This window comes from Cololabis saira, chromosome 3, assembly GCF_033807715.1.
Source record: "Cololabis saira isolate AMF1-May2022 chromosome 3, fColSai1.1, whole genome shotgun sequence".
Taxonomy (NCBI): Eukaryota; Metazoa; Chordata; class Actinopteri; order Beloniformes; family Belonidae; genus Cololabis; species Cololabis saira.
In genome coordinates, this window is record NC_084589.1 from 23795404 (window position 1) to 23811862 (window position 16459).

General features: G+C 38.1%; 1 protein-coding gene across 4 annotated transcripts in view; it reads left to right on the top strand.

The window, feature by feature from the left end:
* Window positions 1–9996: 9996 nt before the first annotated feature.
* The window catches only part of osbpl3b (oxysterol binding protein-like 3b), a 43239-nt gene continuing 36776 nt past the window's right edge, over window positions 9997–16459 (top strand). For all 4 annotated transcript variants that reach the window (XM_061718334.1, XM_061718335.1, XM_061718336.1 and 1 more), the window contains exon 1: window positions 9997–10129. The gene's annotated coding sequence lies outside the window, so the exon portion shown is untranslated. The remainder of the gene's footprint in view (window positions 10130–16459) is intronic.

The following is a 16459-nucleotide window of genomic DNA, read 5'->3' on the forward strand; positions in this document are numbered from 1 at the left end:
ATAGATAGATAGATAGATAGATAGATAGATAGATAGATAGATAGATAGATAGATAGATAGATAGATAGATAGATAGATAGATAGATAGATAGATAGATAGATAGATAGATAGATAGATAGATAGATAGATAGATAGATAGATAGATAGATAGATAGATAGATAGATAGATAGATAGATAGATAGATAGATAGATAGATAGATAGATAGATAGATAGATAGATAGATAGATAGATAGATAGATAGATAGATAGATAGATAGATAGATAGATAGATAGATAGATAGATAGATAGATAGATAGATAGATAGGAAAGCAGCTGCTATTATGTTGCCTTCTGAACATTTCTGAATAACTCAAGGGCACTTGGCTGCCGGCAGAACATGACTGAATAGAAAGAGAAGGAAAAAGAAAACATTAAAACATGTTTTGCCACACTTTTATGAAACTAAAAGAAACATTCCTGCCATGCATGTGTCATTGCCTTAAAATATTTAATTTATAATGTTTTCTAAGGAGAAAAGACACCCCTGCATTACCTTGGAGCAACACGCACACACACACACACACTCCTAACTGACACCCACACACTCTCTGTACCTTTGTGTTTCTGATTTTCTTTTTCTGAAAAACGAAATTAATGAAACATTTTCCAGTGCTGTGAGCTTTGAAGTGAAAGTTCACAGGTTCTGCTTTCATTTTTTTCCATTGTCAGCTCGCATGAAAGGCACATCTTAGATGTCTTCATGAAGCCTTTCAAGAAGCTTGCAGACCACCCATAAAGAAAGGATGGACTGACTGAAGCATGCTGGCAGCTGGGTCCCCCCGACCCTCAGAGCTTGGGGTGACAGTAACTATTTGTTCACACACACATACAAAATCAAAGCTTTGTCTCCAAACTGTCACCCCAATCTTTTCTCAAGGAAGTGATTTTCTTTTCTTTTTTGTTCAAACTTTATCATTGTACAAGGAAAAGCTTTAGTGAATATGTATTTTTTTTCTTTTTGTGTGGCCACTTATGAAGGCTTTCTGCAATTCTGTTCTTATATCTTTGTAGAACTGTTGAAGATGGAAAAGTGAGCCTTGCAGGGCGTAAGCCACCTCTGTCGTAATAACAGTTGGAATAGATTATGCAATCCTGAACAACATGAAGCAAGTTTAAGAAATGATCAGATTGGTTAATTTACTACTTTGTTATCTGAGAGGAATAAGTACAGGATATGTAATTGCTTACATTTTCACTGAGAATGTTCAGTATTTCAGAGGTTACTGAGGTATGAGGGGAACTATAAGAGACAGACTACAAATTGAGTTGAATTCCTGTTGGTGTGTTAAATCCTGCATGGGGGTTAACCATCAGCTCGCATCTGTAGGATAACTTAATATTAGGGAAATCACTGCAGGCTGTGTCGCATTTGTAATGCAGCAGCAGAAATTTAATCCATAGAGCTGCATCTCTGCTGGGGCCGAACAGCGTAATTGGTTACTGGACTTAGCTTGAGCTGCTTGATAGGACTTAGGCATTTTGCTGAGACTTTGGGAAGGGTCTCTTGAGAATCCCAATTAAAAAGCAGAATGCAGAATATGGGTCTTGTGAGCTAACAAACAAGCCAAGCTTTGCTGCTTGGAAAGCAGTTCATGTCATGTCCAAGGATGGGAACTGTGCAGGTTACAGGCAGGCAGTAATACTGTTTTTATGTTTCAGATGATTTGAAAAGCAAAGAGTTTAAGAGTCCTCTAAAATGTACAATTTCAATCTAATTTTTAGTGTACTCAATGAAGTCCTCATTTATGACATTGTCACATATTCACACAAATTGCAGATAATACAGTCCTCCAATCAGGATTTAGTAGTGATCACATCTAAATCATTCATCCATCCATCCATTATCTTCTACCCGTTTTATCCTTTGTAGAGTTTCAGGGGTCTGCTGGAGCCTATCCCAGCTAATTACAGGCGAGAGACAGGGGTTCACCCTGGACAGGTCGGCAGTCTAGCACAGGGCCCATCTGAATCATGATTAAAAGTGTTAGGATTACAATCAAATGAAATATCTGATCAAATTACCAAACCAATATGACATCTCTTTTTGTTGCCGATTAAGTCTATAGGATATAATTTTAAACTTTGAGAAAACCACAATGCCAACAGTACTATTTTTAAGTCAAGCAAATATGCAGCCAACATTTATAGGTGGGTCATATATAAGCTAAAAGCAGCTTGCAAAATGTATCCCATGTGGATTGGTCTGCAGGTTGTATGGTGGCCCTACCTGTGTTCATTCATATGGACTCTTGAGTGTGATATACCTGGATTTTATGTGGGGCCCAACTGCTACATTTTCTAACGTGCAGCATACAGCATGTTAGTAAAATTATGTGGGATCCACACATTTTTCACCTTTCTTAGCCCATGACCATGTAGTACACTTGCATCCCGCAATGGCCCATATGTGTGGCCCACATTGGCTTTCCATTTGGGGCCCATAATGCTGGAACCATAAGGGGCCCGAGCCCACTCTGAACCCAAGTAGCCCACTTTTAATCTAGATGGGGCCCACACAAGCATGCTGAAAAGATAATAAAAGATTGTCTGAGATTGCCAAAAAATCCACGTTCCCAGACTGAGATCTCTATGTTCCCAGGAGCTGCTCAATCCCAAATTAATTTTTCTACATATGAAATATCATCAAACAAAATTTCATAGTTAATACAATAGCAAGTTTTGAAATGTAAAGATGACAACCTGTCCTAACAATCAAAAATCATTGCATCATGTTAATTGTGTCACTTCCCACTTTGAAGTGTAGTTATGTTTATTGGTTGTTTCTTTTTCTTGGGAGGGGGGGGCGGGGTTTCAGTCCTTTGTATCAAATGCATGTACAAAAGTGATTACAATGTAGCAGCACCATGGACAGCTCTATCAGCCTCTGCTAAACCCGAGAAGAAGCTGTTCTACAAAAGCACACTCTTCATGGGTTATCATAAGAACTTGCTATGCAGATGAATTTCTACTCTGATGTCTTGGAACAAGGTAGTGAGTTTCACCAAGGCACATAGGCTGTATCTGTCTCACTATTTCTATACCACTTAGGAATCGGGGCAATGAAATATGACTCCTGTAACCAAGCACCAGACGATCACACAGCTTGTATCTGGTGTCAGTATGTGCTGGTCAGAGCCAGCTAGATTTTCATATAACCTTATGTTTAGTTGTATGAGTAGCATGTAATATTATCAGATCTACGTTTGATGACTGGATGACAGAAATCTAGAGCAGTGATTGTGGGCTGCTTCAATATCAGCAATATAATTTGAAATATTCACACAACTTGATTGAATCATTACACAGATTAAAAAACAGATGCCTACAATTGGTATGATCTTTCCTCCAGGAAACTAAGAGTTTGTAGTCAGTCTTTAGAAAGTTTAAGCACACAAAGGTGCTTATCTAATTGTGTTTGTGCTGTGGGCTGGATTGGGTGTCACCCACGTAGGTCTCATTGTTATTTCAACACCGTCATTGTGGCTGCCCCACTAATCTAAGCCTACTGGTCACAAGCAAAGAGGAAGAAGCTCTGTTTGGTCAACAAACTGTTTCAACACTGACATTGTCATCTGGATAAAGATGACTGCCTGAAACAAGAAAAATAAAGAGACTTAACTGGAATCTACTTCTGTCCAGGTAAGTGTGTGTTACAGCACGTTTTGTGATCCTTCAATCAATCATCAATCAATGGCTGAGAAGTCATTTTGGTGTTTTTTTTGGCCTCCTCAAATATATATTTTTTCTTCAACACTACCACTTCTTCAGAGCCTCTCTGAAGATTGCACTCAGAATCCTCTCTTCACCTTCATCCATTATGAGTGAGGTCTCCAGCTGCTACCCAGAGCTGAAGTCTTCAGTAACTCGTTGCTCCTTGGCTCATTTAAAAGGAAACTTTCACTGGGAAAATGAAGGAACTATACCTGAGTATGTGTTGAAACTCTCTAGATGGAAAGACAGTTGCAGAATAAACATCAGATGTAGTAAAAAGAAATGCCATTGCTTCACTTTTACAGGCTTTTCACCAGTCAACAATATTATAACAGTACTGGAAGAAAGAAAAGTAATGTTCGTCTCAACGACCAACTGTAAGTAGCTTTTTAATTTATTATAGTTGTAGTGACAACAAACGGCCAAAATTCACTGAAGCACAAAAAAAGAAATTGCTGTGTGGTGAATCCAGTGTAATAAATACAATAATTTCTGTTTTATTAGCATACCAAAACCAACTGACATAAATTTAGCGTAAGTAGCATTTCTGGAGGCACATTAACATATACTGGATTTATTTTTATTTTCCTCTGCAAAGCTCTGCACTTGCAATTTGTTTGTGAGTCTAAATTATCTTTCATTACACCTAAACTTCTTTTCCCATCATTTTACAGGGAGAAAACTGTCAAGATTGGCACTCTAAAAGAGCATCCCTATTCATCCCATATCTCTCGGTTTGCAATGTTCCCATCCTTCCGCTCCCCAGATGACCCAGAAACAGGAGTCAGAGCTTCTTCACAATCTTTCCATAACCTCCTTATCCCAAACAGAGCTCCTGATGTAACTGTGCTCAGCAAAACTATAGGTAAGACATTTTAGTAAAAAGAAGGTAATATAAAATGTGTTTTTCTACAGATGTTAAAGATCCTTTTTAGTCACATATCTACATAGATTATTAAAAAAGCAGGCTCAGCCTAAAGTCAGAATTAAAATAACAAACAACAACCTGCATAAAAAAACCACTATGAATACAGATTCAGTACTGTATGTCGTCTCCTGCTCCACTTTGAGGTCACTTTTCATCATTATAAGGCCAGCTGGGTTCACATAGGGGCAGCAGTTGTGTTTGTTTATATTTGTATCGCTCAATAAAAATAAATTTGATTTGATTTATTAACCCACTTTGGTCATGATTCAGTTCAATTCAATTAAAAAATAATGTATTAATCCCTGAAAGGAAATTAAGTAAATCATTTTATCACATTAAATTACAGTATCACTTTTCTCCGATTGTTCTGCCCTGCTTTGAGTTAGAGGTTAGAATTGGGACAACTCTTGTTTAGTTGTGATCATTGTCCTTTATCTTTGTCCTTTTTCAAAGTCAATGTTTCTGTCATTTGGTCTTATTTTTGGTTATTGTTCATCTTTTTGTAAACATTGTCTCCTTGAGGTCATTTTGTGTCATATTTGTTTGAGGAATCTTGTTAATATTTGGCTTATTTGGAACAATTTCTGTCCTGTGACGGTTTCCTTTTTTTGTCATCTTAAACTCCCAATTGATTTATGCACATGCTACCCTCCCTGAGTCTGCTTCTGCTGGAGTTTTTATTTATTTATTTAATCATATATCCCTATTAATAAGATCTTTTTTTCTCCTTTTTTCAGGATGGGGTATTTCACCGAAACAAAGATTTGATGCAATCATTTGGTTTCCTTACACAGGCATAGGCATTATATGTATTTTGAATCTTAACTGTAATTAAATGAACTAACTTAGCAGAATTAGACAGAATTGGATTGAATTGTAATATAATTGAATTAAAATTTGAAACTTTGAAATAACTTTGAAAATGCATCTCTTTGTTGCCATTTTGTCTTTTCATGTGACTTTTTTGTGATCACTGGTTTTCTTGTTTCAAATGATCTCTTTTTCATTATTTTATGTAACTTCTTCGATATCTATGGAAGCATATGAGGGACGAAATTCAAATTAAAATGCATTCCCTTTCTTGAACATACATTTTTTAAATCCTACTGTTGCCTTTTTCGCTGTGTCTGATAGATGGATTCAGTAATTTGTGTATGTTCACAGGCAGTGGGTACCGACATGAGATCATAAAAACACCAGCGAAGACCGGGAAGAGCGCTGTTATGTGGACAGGAGAAAAAGGCTTTTGGGATGTGAGTAATAAAACTATATGGAACTTCAAATTGTCATTGAGGGAACCTAAAACATATCCTACCATTCAGCAGTGCAAAAAGTCTTTAAAAGGAGAGAACCAAGTTTTCTACCCAACTCCTCCAAAGACAATACTGCCAAACCCCAAGATGCGCAAGTGGGATTTGTCATTGTCCGAGCGAACAAGCAACATGCTTAGAAACCTAGAGAAGACACTGTGGCTCACTTCTTACCAAATGCATTATACAGGTAAGAAGCCAAAAATGTTTGTAGGAACCTACAAAATACATAATCACAGAGTGCAATTTTGAAATTATGAGAAGCGGCATTTATAAACAGAGAAGGATTATCAGTTTGTGATATTGAAGGTAATTATTAATAATGTGGCATTCATTTTTTATATTATTTTAAGGATCCGGGCCAGCAAATCCTTTGAAGATAGATGATTTCAAGGAAAAAATAAGTGACATCACTTGGGTTAATTCACGCTCTGCACCACTGGTAAACTACAATTTACATGTTTACAGTAGTTTTTACATTTTGAAATGCTAATGCAAATTATTTTCCCTACAGAGAGAAAGGTCCTATCCTGTATTTATTTCCTCTAAACCAAAACAAGGACTTCGGAGAAAACCAGAGACCAAAGTGGAGAAGAGTGCTTGCAGTCCCACTATTTCTCCTGCTTCAAACCAGATCACTGCCTCAGCTATTATAAGCCGACACGGGCCACAAGAGATCACAGCTCTCTGTAATGAGGCACCCTTTCCAAATCAAATGGGTCACACTGAATCAAAAAACAGAACTTGCTCCACCGAAGTGCAGCACACTGAGCTGTCCCAGGAGATTTTACACAGACAGCAAACTCTGAATAAAAGCTCTGTGTACGAAGGGAAAAAGAGTGAAAACTGCAGAGTCCGGTTTGATGTAAGTCTCACGCAAGACTCCGAGTCACTGAGCAGCCAAGAGGCTAACAGTACTCAGATCTCAAACACAGAGTGTCGCCTGGGCCCATACAACCACCCACGTTCCCACACAGAGGTCAACACAGACAGGACCCTCACTGAGCTGTGTTTAAAGGATGCACCAAGCAGCAAAAAGGAGAATCTTAAAGTGGGATATGTTCCTAGCTGTTGTCAGACAGCTCTAGCTAAAGGTCAAACAAGTCCTGAATCACATGCTGAGCTATTATCAGGGTTGTCTTCAGAGCAGGAAGGGATGAGAGAGGTCAGAGAGCTGCTGCATGGTATCTCTAATCCCTGCATCCTGCCACGGCCCACTGCCCTGCCAGGCATTCATTCAGTGGACGGAGCAGGACCTGTGGGTGGAGGAGGCACAGCTCTCAGCTTCCTGGAGCTTCAAAATTCATTCAGTAAGTCAGAGGCTCATAAAAACTTCAACAGCTCCATCACTCAGGCCCCTGTGAACCTCAGGGATAATGTAGTCAGTGGGAAAAAACACAACTTCTATGGAATCAACTGCAACTATATTCATGGATAAAACAATGAGCCCAGAAGGATGCTGGAGCCACAGTTGATCAAAGACAGAAAAGAGGTTGAGGTTGTTTATGTTAACTGTAGTGTCCCAGACAGTGACTGGTGGAGGGACATCACAGCTGGATGAGGACCTCATTTTGGACAACATGGCCAAAATAAAGATCATAGACGGTACCACCATAAAGTGGCCTCTCTTTCCAATTGTGGTTTGTTCATTTTTTATAGATTATCATAATACTTTAGCCTTTGCACCTGGAAGTCTAATTGAGCTCCTTCTCAGCTTATTTATCAAAATGAATTTAAATAAATGTCAGATTGCTTCAAAACCACAAAAGAATTGGATGCCAATCATCATAACAACTGGCCTGTTGATATTTGTCTGGCCAAGAACCTTCCAGTGCTAGTTTCTCTGTCTGGCTGGACACTAAGAATGAAGTCAGAGTCCAAACATTGCCCCTTTTACAGCTATGGAGAATGTTGTGATTTTGAGAACATTAAAGTCATACCTTTCCCAGATCTATGCCTTTGATACAATCCTGTCAGGCAGTTCTTTCAATAATTTTTCCAGCCTTATGGGTTGATTTCTTTTACTATAACATGCACCATCAACTGTGAGACCTGAAGAAGACGTGCATGAGTCTGGAAGTGGACTGCAGTGAAGCTGTAGATGCTTCAAGGATAGAGATGGACAGCATCAGAGTTCAGCTGTAACCATAATAAAAGAAAATGTCAGAATACTTCCAGTATGTACATGAGACATTAAACCTTTTTATTTTTGAAAAAGAAAAGGCAGAAAAAAAAGAGCATTTTTGATTCAAGTGATTATAAAACATCATTCATTTATTAATGAATTATAAGTTTACAGTTACATCTGTAACAGACCTTTTAATATTCCTTTTAATATTCCTCATATGATACTATATTTGTATATAGATATAGTTCAATGAAGTCACATCATTAAAAAGAAGCGGCCCATCACTCCTCAGGATAAGAAGAGACCTGAGCCCAGTGCAGGGCCCTCCCTGGGTTGGCAGAGGGGAGCAATGCCCAGGACTGTCTAGGTATGAGCACTGGGTGATGAAATGGGTAAAAAAAAAATCGGGGATAAAATATAAAAAAAAAAAAAAAAAAAAAAGCAACCCTCAAAACTGAATGTGCACACAGAAGGAACACCGAGAGGCACTATAATTATAATGATTGCTTTCATCTCAATTGAAAACATTGTAATTTAAAAGGGAAAATTGTGTAAGATTGATTTTTTCAACCTAATGTAACAGAGTGTACCTCCGATAACTGCCTGTGTTATGGAATCCAGCTCTTTGTATTAGCGGTGCAACAGCAACCTTCCAGTTATGAAAGGAAGAGAGGCTTTTTTTTGTTTATTATCTGTTGCTGCCAGGCTGGCTTTTGTGTAAGGTTTCTTTTTTTTCTTTCTTTTTTATTGACAATGTGTCCTCAGACTGCAAGCCTGCAGCCTTGAGTGAATGAAAAGCCCCCCATTAATACTTTGAGAAAAAGAAATATAACAAATGGTACAATAAAATGAACACTGAACATTTTCTTACAGAGTATTGCACATAATTCGACGCAATTTAAGGTAAAAACTAATTTGTTTTTGTTGAGTTATTTTGGTTCAACTGATTTAAGTTTTTTGCATCAGACTTGAGCTTATAAACTAAACAACCAATCTAAACTTTAGTCAAATTTAGTCTTTTCATTAATTCATCAGTTATCAATTAGGATTTTACTCTTTTTAATTACATATTTTTTTCAATCACACTCTTCATCAGCATCATTGAAAAGTAGTGATTTGACCATTTCTCCAGCAGGTGGTGGTATATCATCATAATCTGGAATTCTTTATTGCTAGTTGATTGCGCTTGATCACAGTTAAAGACCACGTTGGTGACTTCAACACCTGTTTAATTCAAAATAGATAAAAACAAATACAATAGATACAAGTAAAGTGTTAATCTATATTTCATTGAGTTACAAGTGATAATGTTAAAATTAGACGGATTATTGAACATTTATCATTTTTTATTTATCATCTATAATCATCAGGAAGGGGGCATCTGCTTTAAGTATAACCTCCCAGATTTAGGCAATCTGTCCCATACGGATGTTGAGTGTTATTAAATTATAATTATATCTCCCTCTATTTCGGTGTAAGAGAGATAGATTTCTGGATTTTCTGTTTGTATTTTATGGAGACTGGACAGTAAACGTGGTTGTCATTTAAACTGATGTAATAACAAGATTAGGGTTGCCTTTCTTTTTTGACAGGACTGTGCATACTTGTTTTTATTAATGTAAGGATAATAAAAATTCAACCGCTGGACCGATTCAAGTTCAAGAAATGATGGATGTAAGTTTGAATATTTTGCCATGCGATTTGTCCTTGCACTTGTGATTGTCCTCAACATGTTGTCAATGGAACAAACCCCTCCCCTTTACGGTGACTGAGGCTGAAATCTGCATTGTGATTGGACAGGTGTTCCGTCGCTCAGGCGGCTTGTCCCGCCTCCCCCGCAGCGGTGAAGACGTGAAAGCTCATAGCGGCTCCGGTGCTTGAGCTTCATGTGGCTCACAGAGACAGCAGGCCAATACTTTCTGAATATCATTTAATTTCATCTCCTCTTCCTTGGCTGGTCGTAGCTAAATATCTGTTGACAGAGCGACTGTTTCCATCTGAGACTCGAGGTGAGTAGGTTTTTTTCCTTTTTCATGCTATAATCTGTGGTGTTTTAACTCACTTTTTAAGAAGACAAAAAGAGTAATTGTTTATCTCTATTAATAGCAAATGCAATTTTATATATATATATATATATATATATATATATATATATATATGTGGTTCAGAAACATTTAACAGTAGTTAAACTGAACTTCTCCATTCTCAATCAGAATATTTAAAGTAAAACAATTAGTTCAGAAATACATTTATATTGAAAAGTGCTTTAAAACCCCCTTTTTAGGTTTATTAAGTTTTACAAGCTGATGATATTTTATGAACATAACATGTAATTCACGCAGTGTGACACGTATGATCATTTTAGTCTCCATGGTTACTCTGAACCCTCTGCTCCTCCAGATTAGTAACAACAAATGCCTATAGTTTCTATATGGATATGATTGACAGTTAAGTGGGGTGAGTCTGTGTTAGAAATCACAAGCCTATAAAGCGCCTATTTCAATATTTGCCTCTCATCCTGAGTGGATGTCAGTGTGTGTGTGTGTGTGTGTGTGTGTGTGTGTGTGTGTGTGTGTGTGTGTGTGTGTGTGTGTGTGTGTGTGTGTGTGTGTGTGTGTGTGTGTGTGAGTGAGAGAGAGAGACAGACAGTGACCACAGATTTAATCAGGGTGGGAGCTCAGCATATCATGCTTTCTGCACAGTTCTGCACAGGAGCAAAAAGAGGATTATGGATTATTGCACTTTATTTATTTGAATGCAAGGATTTTAGACAAAAGTTATAATAGCGCTCACAAGTACAGCATGAGTTGGTGAAAACATTATTGGACTTGTAACACAACCAAACAGTGATATGTCTGTGTTTATAAAAGCACTCATTTTATGACTTGCACAGCTCTCTCAGCTCTCCTGGCTGTTGTGTCAACAGTGGATCAGGAGCTTTATACAGTAGATACTTCTTGAGCCATGTGTTCAAACATGTTGTGAAGTCTTGTGATTTTCTAAGAATATCCTTGAAGCTGCTTTGTGAGGTTAAGTGACAAAGTGTACTCTTTCTCATGCATGTATACAGGTGAAGGACAAACTTGGGCTCTTCACCATAGAAACAATCTCAATGTTGAATTTGAAAATGTTGGATACATACTGTAATGTTTGTGCAGATACTCAGTACTTGGGGAGGTTGTTAGGCTGAGCTTATAAACTCCTTCTCTTTTTCCACTCTCAAGGCTGTTTTGAGAACTGTGGTTTGTTTGGGGCCCAATTTACAAATCCTCTTGAGGTTTCTCTGTTCCTATCACTCACGTCCTGTCACTGTCAAATACAGGGATTGTTTCAAGAGAGGAATCAATAAAGTCTGTAAAATGCAACAGCAGCATGTGAGGAAAAACATTTCTGTCCACGTGGTTATAACAGCATCAGGCCACTGCGTTGCATAAGGTGACCTCCAAAGTAATCTCACTTAATGTTGACATGCACAACCTATTATCTATTAGCTTCCCCCCCAGTCACCATTTATTTGTAGCCTGTGTTTACAATAAAGTGTTTCTACAGCTTTTGATAGGTCATCTGCTTTGTGTCCAGCTCGTTCTGAAATGTCATATTGCAGATTATCGCATGGATTGTCGGTCCAGTACACTGACATCTACTCGTCAATAATTCTCATGTAGTCATTAACACAACAGAGACAACAGAGAGAGTACTATTGAGCTGTAGATGTATGATCACTTTCCAGCCATCCACACACAGCATTATTAATCATACAGGGCACTATGTTGCATTGCTTTAAGGTTTGAGCTGAAAAAGAGCCTCTCAGTACCAACCAACAGGTGATTTATGTAGAATGTAGATTTTTTTTAAATATCAGCAAAGCAGCCATGCATGGTTTGTTCTCTCTCTTATGTGGTCAAGTGAGTGTGCATAAATTCATCATGTGGTTTCAGATTTATACAGATGTGGTTTGAAATGTGCTGCAGAGAAACTATATTTAAGTATGAAATAACAACAGTATCGAAGTTTTGATCGTTTTAAAGCAATAAGAAAATCATCAACTGTTCAAAGATTGTTCTTGTCTTCGTCTGGGCGTCAGAGAGACTGATTTCACAACCCCCTCACAGACTGCCAGATATCATCATGAAATTTTAACGAGTACAGCTCTATGAACTTTACTTACTAGATACTTTTAACTTAAAACAATTGTACCCTCCCAGAGCAGGGGCATGTCTTCACTGAACTCTTCCAAACAGTCTTGGTCACTCTTGTGCTTTGTAAAACTGAATTATTCAAAATCTTGGACGGTTTAGATGAGGGCATTTCTTTTGTGCTGAATAATTAAGCATTTCATCTTAGAAAATTGTTCTCATATTTTTCTATTGAAATACACATTTTTTTAATTTATTTTGTTTTAATAGCCATTCTAAGGTTTGATAGGAAGATCACAAAATGCAAGTAGGACTACATTGTTTGGAAGAGCAATAAACTTTGGACAGTCAGGTTAAAATAAAATATAGAAACATTCTCCTAAAAAAATAGAGAGAAAAGAAAAACACAACAAAACAAAAAATATAACAGTGTCAGGCTCGGTTAACAAAAATTGCTTTTACATATCGGACATTCTGCACCAGGACATGCAGAGTTACAGTTTCTTCTTTTTTTAATTTAAAATCAAAATGAAGTCTAGAGATGTAGAGTGCAGCTATTAAATAAGTCCACTCAGACTTATTCTACCAATTTTTGTTTGACATTATGTAAACGTAAGGAAAAACTCATTTGTCTCAAGTCGAGGTCAAATCTTGACGCAGAGAGCTGAGCAGCATAAACAGAGATGACAGCAAAACATGTCGCAGCATAATTTCTTTTTCTGTCCATTTGGCCTTGCGGCTACGAAAAAAGTGCTTATGCAGTCAAGAACCCTGCTGTTTATTTCAGCATCATGTTGGCTCAAATGTTGTATGCATCCATGCATGTAAAGATATGTAAACAAAGCGATCAATAGGTTTATCATTCAGTCAACATATGGAGTCATCTAACATAATAATTACATTATCATATGATAACTTAATAATATAGTCTTTGTCTCAGAGTGTCTAGTAATTTTCTCTTGTACAATAAATAAAAAAACCCAATTGTTATGGTGTGATTGTTAATAACTTTCAAATACTTGACCAAAAGAATGTGCATGTGATGGACTGGGGACCTGCCCCTGCCTTTCACCCAGAGAAAGCCGGGATACAGTATGTTCCAGCAGACCACTTCCCCCTTGTCAAAATACTCTCTTAGTCTCAGGTCTCAGGTTCACAAATGCTCTTTGACACAAAGAAGTCAAAGGAGAGAATTAGTGATTTTAGAAGGACTCAGATTTGTTCCTTCTTGAGAGAAGAGGTGGATGTGGTGGAGGACTTGCAGGAGCCTGGGTTTTTATATGACAACAGACTGGATTGGAGATATAACACTGAAGCTGCCAAGAAGAAGCATTCATAAATTGATGAACATAACACAACATATTGGTCAAACAACAGAGTTTCCTCAATCTGAGTTTTTTTTTTTAGCTCCACTGCAACAAGGACGAGTACAGAAGGTCGTTCTTGCTCACTGCAGTGGACGTATGCAATGAGTCTGTTGCAGGTGAGGGTACTCCTCTAGGACAAACTGCACTATACCTGCCTCTTTGTTTGTTGTTTATTTTCTTTCTTTCTTTTGGGACTATCAAAGCAGTTTTCAGTTCAGGTCCATTCAATTCCAACACACATTTAGAATTAATCTACTTTTGGCAACCACTTTCTATCATCATGTCAAATTTTAGTTTTTGCAAAATTTTGGTTTACACCCAAAAACCTTGAGCTGCAGTATCATACTCGTAGCCCTCAATATGTTCACTGGCAGTTGTTGACTATACTAGCAGGCTAAATCAAGGACCTCCTACATCAACATGTTAGTGTTGTTACTATATTCACATTCAAGGACAGCCTCATACAGCTGTTTCTGTGTCGGTGGAGTCTTGTTGTACAGCTTTCTCTACATATAAGTTGCATCGATAAAAATAAAGATATTTTAAAACACTATGATGGCATTTTACCATCACATACCTCTCATATTTGTGAGTCAAGTGCAACAAGAAAAACAGCCCACCATATGGTGAACATGAGATGGGGGGATTATTCAGTTATTTTTCTTTCCTGTAGACAGAATTGACTTGAAAAAAGCTTTATAAAGCAGTTGAGGAATCTAACCACAGCAGCACAACTTAGCAGAGACATATTGATTGTTTTTTTCACCATTTTATTGTCAGCTCCCACCCTTTCATTACTTCAGGAATGCCACAGTGTAGCTTCTGGTGCTTTGACAGTCCATTTCCTACGCTTTGCTTTATCAAAGATGGATTTGTGCTCAAGCCTCATGTTCACAGTGCGGTGAGTTATAAATGCTGTACTGATGAAGCTCACAGAGTTAAACCTTGAAGTAAATCTCCCAAAATGCAGTAACTCCTCTCACGTAGACACTTCATCTTTGACTTTAAATAAATGGAATGCAAATGGAAGATCTACCTAAATATATCTCAGATCTGATAGAGATTGTTTCTGCTAGTGCAGATGTTCTTTTGGTTTTTTACATTTTTTACGATTTATTCTTTTTGTGGCCTATTTTTTGGCCCCAAGTATTCTTAACAGAGAGCATCAACTATTACAACAAATTACAGCAAGAATGGGTGTTGGGATAGCATTATTGGTTTGTGTTCAGAGCTGAGTCATAACCACTGAGATCTGTAATTGGCAAAGCAACAGCTGGATTGCTGAGTTGCTACACGTGACACGGCGTGAAGAGCAGCTTTATTTTTCCTTCTCTTTGATAAGAGTTGAACTAGGTCGCAGCCCCTGTGAGTCCTAATGAGCCGGTGTTGAGTTATGAGGCTGTCAAGCTCCCCTACAGTGTGTATGTAACAAAGGAGAGGACCTCTGCCACGTTCAGAGCTGACAGCACAAAGACACGGAGTGTGGGAGGGAGGGAGTGGTTGGAGGCCGTGGGGGGGGGGGATGGCATGATGAGGATGTGGTTGATGAACAGGATGCAGTGTGGCGTTTGTGACAGTGTGCTGCAACGCCTCTTAGATGTTTGACGGATGGAGGCATGAATGAAAACACATCCTATTCTGCACAATATATCAAGGAGCTGTAGTTTTCTCTCCCTCATCAGTGTGAAAATATCCCCATGACCTTTTTCTCAGAGGGTGGATATGATGAGCAGAGAATCCTTCAAGCTCTATTTCAAGAAGAAAGGAAAGTAAGATTAGAGATAGCAGAGAAAGTCGTGCGCATTTAGAGCCCAGCATCGTGAGCCTGATTTTTGGAGTGGCTTCCTCCAGCTCTGGCAACCTTTCATCACGATGTCTCAAGAAGATCAGGGGCAGGCATTGTCTTCTGTGCGTCCTTTTCAGAAAAAGGTGCAGCAGACAAAGATACACGCAGACTGGCTGACATGACTGGCTTACATGACCCTGACTGATCAAGAGATGTTCTCATGAATAAGATAATTCATGATTGATCTCAGCCAGCTTTGTCTCTGTGTCAGTCCTCTGGTGGTTTAGTGCAGTAATGACCTGTGATACTGTTTGAAAACTACATACAGTTATTTTAAAAAGGAAATGTCCCGAAGCCTGTGAAGTATCGGAAAAAGATAGATAGCCGGAGTAATGGCTGGCGGGGACTCACTGCTGCTCCTATTAAAAGTCTCTGTTAAAACACAGAATCTTCTGCTTCCTGTGAAGTTGTTGCAACTTTAAGAACTTCTCCAACTCGGATGAGAAGTTGATTCAGGCAGGAGTAGTTACTTCTCCTCTACTACTAACTGCAGCCTCATGAAGGACCTTCCTACTTTACTCCTTACTTAAGGACCTTACTGTGCTCAGTTTGTTGTTAGCATATACATTTTTTAATGAAGCTTGCACCCTTGAAATGATGAGATTTCACCGATTGGAGCAGCTCAGCTTCAATGTAATCGATATAATAGTTTTAAGTCAGGTAACAGACTAATGAACAGGTCTATGTGAAAAGAATATACTGTTGTTATTATATACATACATATATATATACATACATATCTATATATATATATATACACATACACATACACATATATATACAGTGAGAGTAAAAAGTATTTGACCCCTTGCTGATTTTGTTGGTTTGCCCACTAATAAAGACATGATCATTCTATACTTTTAATGGTAGATGATACTTTAGGCGGGCCTCCACATGTGCCTTCTTCAGCAGGGGTACCTTTCGGGCACTGCAGGATTTTAATCCATTGCGGCGCAAGGTGTTGCCAATTGTTTTCCTGGTGACTGTGGT